This window comes from Haematobia irritans, chromosome 4, assembly GCF_050003625.1.
Source record: "Haematobia irritans isolate KBUSLIRL chromosome 4, ASM5000362v1, whole genome shotgun sequence".
NCBI lineage: Eukaryota > Metazoa > Arthropoda > Insecta > Diptera > Muscidae > Haematobia > Haematobia irritans.
The window spans coordinates 197,510,662-197,517,530 of record NC_134400.1 but is presented as its reverse complement, the minus strand read 5'-3'; positions in this window follow the sequence as shown (position 1 = coordinate 197,517,530).

Sequence of the window (6,869 nt, the reverse complement as noted above, 5' to 3'; positions counted from 1 at the left end):
CCATATCGGTCCATAATTACATATAGCCCCCATATAAACGGACCCCCAAATTTGGCTTGCGATTGCACTAAGGGAAGCAAATTTCATCCGATCCGGCTGAAATTTGGTACATAATGTTAGTATATGGTCTCTAATAACCATGCAAAAATTTGTCCATATCGGTCCATAATTACATATAGCCCCCATATAAACCGATCCCCGATTTGGCTTGCGGAGCCTCTAAGAGAACCAAATTTCAGCCGATCCGGCTGAAATTTGGTATATGGTGTTGGTATATGTTCTCTAATGACCATGCAAAAATTAGTCCACATCGGCCCATAATTATATATATATAGCCCCCTTATAAACCGATCCCCAGATTTGACCTACGGAGCCTCTTAGAGGAGCAAAATTCATCCGATCCGGTTAAAATTTGGTACGTGGTGTTAGTATATGGTCTCTAACAACCATGCAAGAATTGGTCCATATCGGGCTATAATTATATATAGCCCCCATATAAATCGATCCCCAGATTTGTCCTCCGGAGCCTCTTGGAGGAGCTAAATTCATCCGATCCGGTTGAAATTTGGAACATGGTGTTAGAATGTGGTCTCTAACAAACACGCAAGAATTGGTCCATATCGGTCCATAATTATATATAGCCCCCCATATAAACCGTTCCCCAGATTTGATCTCCGGAGCCTCTTGGAGGAGCAAAACTCATCCGATCCGGTTGAAATTTGCAACGTGGTGTTAGTATAAGGCCGCTTATAACCATGCCATAATTGGTCCATATCGGTCTATAGTTATATATAGCCGATCCCCAATCACACAAAAATTGGTCCATATCGGTTCATGATCATGGTTGCCACTCGAGCCAAAAATAATCTACCAAAATTTTATTTTTATAGAAAACATTGTCAAAATTTTATTTCTATAGAAAATTTTGTCAAAATTTTATTTCTATAGAAAATTTTGCCAAAATTTTATTTCTATAGAAAATTGTTTCCAAATTTTATTTCTATAGAAATTTTTTTCCAAATTTTACTTCTATAGAAAATGTTGTCAAAATTTTATTTTGTCAAAATTTTATTTCTATGGAAACGTATGTAATCGGCCTTTTTATACCCTTCACCACTACTGTGGTACAGGGTATAATAAGTTTGTGCATTTGTATGTAACGCCAAGAAATATTGGTCACAGACCCATCTTTTAGTATACCGATCGGCTTAGAATTAAATTCTGAGTCGATTTAGCGATGTCCGTCTGTCTGTCCGCCTGTCTGTATATGTAATTTTGTGCACAAAGTACAGCTCGCAATTGCAGTCCGATCGTCCTCAAATTTGGCATAGGGCCGTTTCTTGGGGCAGAGACAATCGCTATTGGTTTTGGAAAAAATCGGTTCAGATTTAGATATAGCTGCCATATATATTTATCCCCGATTTGGTCATAGTTAGCGTGTTTATCAACCGATTTTCTTGAAGTACCGTACATCCAAATATTTTTTGAATCTCGAAAATCTTGCAAAATATCAGCCAAATCGGTTAAGATTTTTTTTTTTTTGAATCTCGAAAATCTTGCAAAATATCAGCCAAATCGGTTAAAATTTTTTTTTTTTTTTTTTTTTTTTATTTATTTAAAATTTCAATTAAAAACATAACAATACATTTTATAGCCTCAGCGCTTTAAGACATTTTTGAGGCAAGTTGGCAAGATAACAACTACTCTAAAGTTTTTAATTAAGAAGTAACCTAAAACTATATAATATTTTAATATTAATACAGTTGATTATTGTAAATAATTCAAATTACAAATTAATTCAAAAATTCCTGAACATTACGTAGTAAATGATTCTTCAAATTCCGTTTGAATTGCGATAGCCGTAACAAGTTCCTTACATCAACCGGTAATCTGTTAAACAAGGAGCAACCAATGCATTCTACTCGTTGTCTGGACATCTCCAACCTACATCTAGCTACTCGTAATTGTGTTCTATTCCTTGTATTAAACGTAATCTGATTCTGATAAAATCCAATAGTGTGATATCCTATATTATTCAATGATTTATAAACATAAATAAGTATCTGATATCTATACAGATAATGTACTGGCAAAATTGTGTTGCAAATTTTCCCATACAAATCCACTGTAGAATATCTCTGCGGCAAGTTGTGAACCGCTTTTAGTGCCTTGTTCTGCATGCGTTGCAGTGATTGTAACTCAGTTGAGTTTTTGTGACCATAGATTCCCGCCAAAAACCCAATATGGCTGTGAACTAATGCTTGATATATCATCATCTTGGTTTCAGTGTTTAAGACATACCTAAGTTTATTCAAAATCCCAACAGCCGGGGATACCTTATTTCTTATAAAAGCAATATGCAAGTCCCAAGATAAATTAAACCTCAAATGTAGTCCTAAGTATTTTACTTCGCTCACTTCCTTAACCTCATGCTCACCTATAGATATCGAAAAGTCCTGGCGAAGTTGATGTGAATTCGGTCTGAATCTAATTAGCTTGGTCTTAAACGCATTTAATACCATCTTGTTAATCCTCATATACTCTAGGACTAAACACATATCACGCTCCATTGAAATTTTCAAAACAAGCTCGTTTCTGTACGGATAAAGAAGGCATATGTCATCCGCAAACATAAACATACACCCTTCCAATCCTAGATTTGAAATATCATTTATATAAATTGCAAACAACAGCGGCCCTAAACAACTACCTTGAGGTACTCCACTGTTCACATCACACATACTACTCCTTTCGCCGGAAACTTGTACAAACTGTTTCCTATTATACAAGAAACTCCGTAGTAACAATAATTCTCTTCCTCGAATCCCATAGTAATATATTCCCATATATATCTTTCGTCCGATATAGACTCATATGACCACAGAGGCCAAAGTTTACTACCGATCTTCGTGAAATTTTGCGCAGAGAGTAGAATTGACATTCTACCAATGTTTCGTAAATTTGATTGAAATCGGTTCAGATTTAGATATAGCTCACATATATTTTTCGCCCGATTTGGACTTATATGGTCTCAAAAGCCAGAGTTTTGCCCTGACTTACTTCAAATTTTGCAAAAGCCGTACTTTTAACGATACTATTGTATTGTATTGTATATGGTCAAAATCGATTCAGATTTAGATATAGCTCCCATATATATCTTTCGTCCGATTTGAACTTATATGACCTCAAAATCCAGGGTTTTGCCGTGATTTGCTTCAAATTTCGCGCAAGGAGTACGTTTAGTAGTATCGGTAATTGTGCCAAATTTGGTTGAAATCGGTTCAGATTTAGATATGGCTCCCATATATACGTACACCAGAGTTGGGGAAATATGTTATGGTAGACTGTTACACATTTTAGACCCATTTTCAATGGAAGTTTCCACCAATTAACTGGATAGCGTTAGCCGATTTAAATTTTAATTCTAGAGATTTTGTAGAAGTAAAAAAATTGTTTCCTTTATATAGCTTCCAGCAAATGTGAAGTAGTTGAGATGGTAACACAAATTTTGGCCTACATAGAGGTGAAGGGTATAATATAGTCGGTCCCGCCCGACTTTAGACTTTACTTACTTGTTATACCCACCACCATAGGATGGGGGGTATATTAACTTTGTCATTCCGTTTGTAACACATCGAAATATTGCTCTAAGACCCCATAAAGTATATATATTCTGGGTCGTGGTGAAATTCTGAGTCGATCTGAGCATGTCCGTCCGTCCGTCCGTCCGTCCGTCTGTTGAAATCACGCTAACTTCCGAACGAAACAAGCTATCGACTTGAAACTTGGCACAAGTAGTTGTTATTGATGTAGGTCGGATGGTATTGCAAATGGGCCATATCGGTCCACTTTTACGTATAGCCCCCATATAAACGGACCCCAAAATTTGGCTTGCGAGGCCTCTAAGAGAAGCAAATTTCATCCGATCCGGCTGAAATTTGGTACATGGTGTTAGTATATGGTCTCTAACAACCATGCAAAAATTGGTCCACATCGGTCCATAATTATATATAGCCCCCATATAAACCGATCCCCCGATTTGACTTGCGAGGCCCCTAAGAGAAGCAAATTTCACCCGATCCGGCTGAAATTTGGTACATGGTGTCAGTATATGGTCTCTAACAACCATGCAAAAACTGGTCCACATCGGTCCATAATTATATATAGCCCCCATATAAACCGATCCCTCGATTTGGCTTGCGAGGCCTCTAAGAGAAGCAAATTTCACCCGATCTGGCTGAAATTTGGTACATGGTGTTAGTATATGGTCTCTAACAATCATGCAAAAATTGGTCGACATCGGTTCATAATTATATATAGAAACCGATCCCCGATTGGCTTGCGAGGCCTCTAAGAGAAGCAAATTTCATCCGATCCGGCTGAAATTTGGTACATGGTGTTAGTATATGGTCTCTAACAACCATGCAAAAATTGGTCCATATCGGTCCATAATTATATATAGCCCCCATATAAACCGATCACCAGATTTGGCTTGCGAGGCCTCTAAGAGAAGCAAATTTCACCCGATCCGGCTGAAAATTGGTACATGATGTCAGTATATGGTCTCTAACAACCATGCAAAACCTGGTCCTCATCGGTCCATAATTATATATAGCCCCCATATAAACCGATCCCCCGATTTGGCTTGCGAGGCCTCTAAGAGAAGCAAATTTCATCCGATCCGGCTGAAATTTGGTACATGGTGTTAGTATATGGTCTCTAACAACCATGCAAAAATTGGTCGACATCGGTTCATAATTATATATAGCCCCCATATAAACCGATCCCCCGATTTGGCTTGCGAGGCCTCTAAGAGAAGCAAATTTCACCCGATCCGGCTGAAATTTGGTACATGGTGTCAGTATACGGTCTCTAACAACCATGCAAAAACTGGTCCACATCGGTCCATAATTATATATAGCCCCCATATAAACCGATCCCCCGATTTTGCTTGCGAGGCCTCTAAGAGAAGCAAATTTCATCCGATCCGGCTGAAATTTTGTACGTGATGTTAGTATATGGTCTCTAACAACCATGCAAAAATTGGTCCACATCGGTTCATAATTATATATAGCCCCCATATAAACCGATCACCAGATTTGGCCTCCGGAACCTCTTGGAAGACCAAAATTCATCTGATTCAGTTGAAATTTGGTACGTGATGTTAGTATATGGTATCCAACAACCATGCAGGAATTGGTTCCTATCAGTCCATAATTATATATAGCTCCCATATAAACCGATCCCCAGATTTGACCTCCGGTGCCTTTTGGAGAAGCAAAATTCATCCGATCTGCTTAAAATTTGGTACGTGGTGGTACACTGAAAAAACAGTAAACCGACCAGGGAGAAAACTTTCGGTTAATTTTAGAAAATTTTGAATATTTGTAGAAAATTTTAACTAAATAGTATTACAAACGTTGGCATCACGACGATGTCATAAAAATAAGTAAATATTTTTCAACCAATTCAAGAAAATTTATTAGACATAACTACATTTTTTCACTTGTTAAAGGAAATTTTGTAGTTTGAAGGAAAAACTTTGAGTTCAAAATTGCAAGAATGTCTTTAGTGACATACGAAGTTCATGATGGACGCATTTTTGGTAAAATTTACAAATTTAAAGAAATTCTGAACTATTTTCTGGAAGACACGAATTTAGTTAATCTTTATGCTTCATTTGAGTATACTTTTTTTCCTCGGTTTTAGATAATTTAACTAACGTACACAAAAAATTATTAGAGTAAAGGAAACTTTCTCCAAACATAATAATTCCATGAACTAAAATAAAGTTAAAGTGGCTTTAGTGAAATAGAGAGTTCACTTTTTTTTGAGTGTAGTATATGATATTTAACAACCATGCCAAAAGTGGTCCATATCAGTCCATAATCGTACATAGCCCCATATAAACCGATCCCGAGATTTGGTTTTGGAACCTCTTGGAGGAGCAAATTTCATCCGAGTGAGTTGAAATTTGGTACATTGTGCTAGTATATGGTCGATAACAACCATGCCTAACTAGGTCCACATCGGTCTATAGTTATATATGGCCCTCAGATAAATCGATCCCCAATCACACAAAAATTGGTCCATATCAAGTTCATAATTGTATATAGCCCCTATATAAGCGATCCCCATATTTCAATTCTGGCTCTCTACGTACAAAAAGTCCATATCGATTCGTAATTATTTGTAGACTTAACTATACATAACTTTTTTTGTCTAATATATACCATGTATGGACTAAATCACAATTTAGAAAACGATGTTAAGAAGTTTTAAGATACCACAACCCAAGTAATTCGATTGTGGATGATAGTCTTTCGTAGAATTTTCTACGCAATCCATGGTGGTGGGTACATAAGATTCGGCCTGGCCGAACTTGCGGCCGTATATACTTGTTTAGTTTAATATATACCACGTATGGACTATGTGGTATATATTACGGTGTTAGGAAGTTTTAAGATACCTTGCCATCGGCAAGTGTTACCGCAACCCAAGTAATTCGATTGTGGATGACAGTCTTCAGTAGAAGTTTCTAGGCAATCCTTGGTGGAGGGTACATAAGCTTCGGTCTGGCCGAACTTACGGCCGTATATACTTGTTTCTATAGAAATTCTGTCAAAATTTTATTTCTATCGAAATTTTGTCAAAATTTTATTTCTATAGAAAATTTTGTCAAAATTTTAGTTCTATAAAAAATTTTGTCAAAATTTTATTTTTATTTGTGAAAATCTACCATTTTTGGTAGAATTCTGATAACTGTGGCAACCGTGATTGGTGATCGTTTGTACGTTTTTGAACTTTGGATTTCAATCAAATCTGGCCTTCACTTTTGGGATAATTTCTGGTGTTGTTGTGGTTTTTTG